Source organism: Triticum dicoccoides, chromosome 3B (genome assembly GCF_002162155.2).
Source record: "Triticum dicoccoides isolate Atlit2015 ecotype Zavitan chromosome 3B, WEW_v2.0, whole genome shotgun sequence".
NCBI classification, from domain to species: Eukaryota; Viridiplantae; Streptophyta; class Magnoliopsida; order Poales; family Poaceae; genus Triticum; species Triticum dicoccoides.
Genome location: NC_041385.1, coordinates 71622112 through 71625176, shown reverse-complemented (window position 1 = coordinate 71625176; position 3065 = coordinate 71622112). Strand labels below are relative to the sequence as shown.

The 3065-nt window shown below is 50.9% G+C and overlaps 1 pseudogene; it reads left to right on the top strand.

The window, feature by feature from the left end:
* Nucleotides 1-30: 30 nt before the first annotated feature.
* LOC119280814 lies at nucleotides 31-1206 on the top strand (annotated as a pseudogene).
* The last annotated feature ends 1859 nt before the right edge of the window (nucleotides 1207-3065 follow it).

Genomic DNA, 3065 nt, shown 5'->3' with positions numbered 1-3065 from the left:
GAGAGAGAGAGAGAGAGAGAGAGAGCAGGTATGGCGACCAGCGGCACGCTCCCTGTCGTGGACCTGGCGCCTTTCTTCACCGGGGATGAGAGCGGCATGGCCCGCGCCACTGAAGCCATGCGCGAGGCGTGCCACACGCTGGGGTTCTTCCGTGCCGTGAACCATGGCATGCCCGCGGAGCTGATGAAGCGCGCGCTGGAGCTGTCGGCCGCTTTTTTTGCGCTGCCGGACGAGGAGAAGGCCAAGGTCCGGCCGGCGGAGGGGTCCCAGGCGCCCCTGCCGGCTGGCCACGGGCGGCATCCCGCCCATTTGGTGGACAGGTACGAGTACGTGCGGGTCTGTCATCCTCGGCACGAGCTCAACTTGTACTTCCCCGATGAGCCGGCCGGTTTCAGGTCAGCTTTCTTTCTTCCATGCAATACTTTTGCCTTGACTACAACCAGAGAGACGAGAAATGAGAATGACTCTTATTATGAACATCATCGATTGATCTTGAGCTTTAATTTCAGAGAAGCAATGGAGGAGTGCTACGCGAAGCTCACCGAGCTGGGGCTGCTCATCCAGGACATCCTCAACGACTGCATGGGGCTGCCGCCGGGCTTCCTCAAGGAATACAACAGCGACCGCGGCCTGGACGTCATGGTGGCGCTGCGCTACTTCTCTTCGTCGTCGAGGGAGGGGGAGGAGATTGGGCTGAGCGAGCACGAGGACGGGAGTTGCGTCAGCTTTGTCTTCCAGGACGGCGTAGGCGGGCTGGAGGTCCTCAAAGACGGGCAGTGGATTGCGGCAGAGCCCGCCGACGGAAGCATCGTCGTTAATATCGGCGACGTCCTGAGGGTGCTGAGCAACAACACGTTCCGTAGCGCGACGCACCGGGTGGTGAGGAAGGCGGCGCAGCGGCACTCGTTTGGCTTCTTCTGATCCATCCACGGCGACAAGTGGGTGGAGCCGTTGACGGAGTTCGCCGCCAAGATCGGCGGCGCGCCGCAGTACAGGGGGTTCAAGTACAACGAGTATATGCAGCGGTTCATGAAGAGCAGGACGGATCCGCAGGCCAGGCCCGAGGACGCCTTCAGCGTCAGCCACTATGCCATCTGATCTGACGTACGTGCACCTGTACGTCCGCCACTCGGAAGTTAAATGTACGTGCACGTGTACGTGTACACATTTCATTTCATGGTATGTACCGTGTACGTGTACGTGTTACCCTATATATATAGCTTACTATATGCTAGCATATGTGTGCTGGGTTCGTGGTACGTGGATGGCAGGTACGGTTTCCTTCTTCGACGTCTTAGTCATATGGGGCTGTCAGATCTGAAGTATGATGGCGTGTCCGGGGTGTTGCCCCGGTATGTTTCATTCAACGGTAAGGTTTTGCCTTTGGCGAGCCACCTCAGAGGTCCGCAAAGCTGCACGTCAGCGATGGAGCCGCGTTGAGCTTGGGTGTGAAGGTGATCAATCATTTTTTCCTTTGGTGACTGCTGTGATGGTGCCAGAGGCATGTGACGGGCGTCAGTGTCAAGCTCAGAGGTATCTTCGGTCTTGTTAGTAATTTTACTTCTTGGATGTTGTTCCTTTGTGCAAAGTCCAGTGTTCTACTATATGTTCAGATTTATCAGGTCGGTATGTACGTGACTTGTACTATGATACTTATGATATAAATGAGACACGTATTACCTTGCAATAAAAACTTGTGTGTTTTTAAAAAATACGCATCTGCGTTTGTGTTTTTTTTTGCGAGATTCGTTCGTGTTGTGTTTCAAACTCATAGATGTTCTGGTATCTTTTGAGTTCTGTTATGTTGGTCCTTATATGACTTGTAGTTTGATCTTTATCATATGAATGAGACATGTATTACCATGGAAAAAAAGGTCATCAAGATTGGGGCACAAGGTTTATGCCTTATTTTTTTTACGGCTTCTTCCATTAGCTGACTTCTCGGCTTATGGGATAAACCGCTTACAACATCTCTAGTAGACCCCTTATCGTGCAAATCTTTAAAGTGAGTATAAGGGCCGCAGGAAACATGTTTTAAGAGCTGGCGCGGGCTGCGGCCGAACAGACCCCGCAAGGCCGATCGGTAAAAGAACCCTCAAAACACGTCGTTTTTTTTCTCAATTTGACACATATTGTCATATTACACAACAATATGGAGTCAATATTAATTAAAAATCTGAGTGTTACAATACAACAATAATCCAAATTACTATAGTTATTCAAATCTAAGTATAAAATTATAAATCAATACAAGAATTGTTCTGAATACAACAATGATACAAATCACACATGAATTAAATTAAATGAATGTAAAATGGCATGTTTTATTACAGCCCATGCCTTTGCCAATTGTGCTCAATGAGATAGTGCAGAAGCTGGTGTTGGGTTTGAGTCTTCAATTTCCCGGTATGTCTAAAGGATGCTAGTATGCGTTTAGGGTCTCTAGATGGCTCCACATGGCTACCGACGTTGTCCCAGTCGTTCGACGAGGACGAGTCCTCGAGCAAAAAATTCTAGCAAGGGCTCAAATCCATTTACAACTCGCAACGGAGCTCGCATGAACGGAAATCATTCGCTAAATCTAACTTGAAGGAACAGAACATGACTCACCGATGGATCCTGGGCAGGCGATGACTAGGCGGTGGTCAATTCGGGGCACCGGCAAAGCGGCGCGGTGGACCCGGGTCTGCAGCGGCTCGGCGGTGTGCTTCCGCCGGCGGATATGGCCGGAATCAAAGACGGTGGGCGGGTAGCTGCGGAATGGGGGAGAGGAATGCGCGCGGGCTGAAATGACCCTCCCACCTCCCCCAACTGCTTTTCCACTATACAGGGCGGGGGAAAACATATGTTTTCGAAGGCGGGTGGGGGGGGGGCAATTTACCGCGCCGCTCAAAAAAATTTAAGGGCCAGGGGCATTTAAGGTGTCTGTTCGAGGCGCTTTTTCCATGCAAAACTGTAAACTATCGGTTATTTGTAGTTCAGCACGATATAAGGGGTCTGCTAGAGATGTTCTTAGGGCATCTCCAACGTTGACCCGCAAATTTGCTTTCGCATTTGTCCGTCTA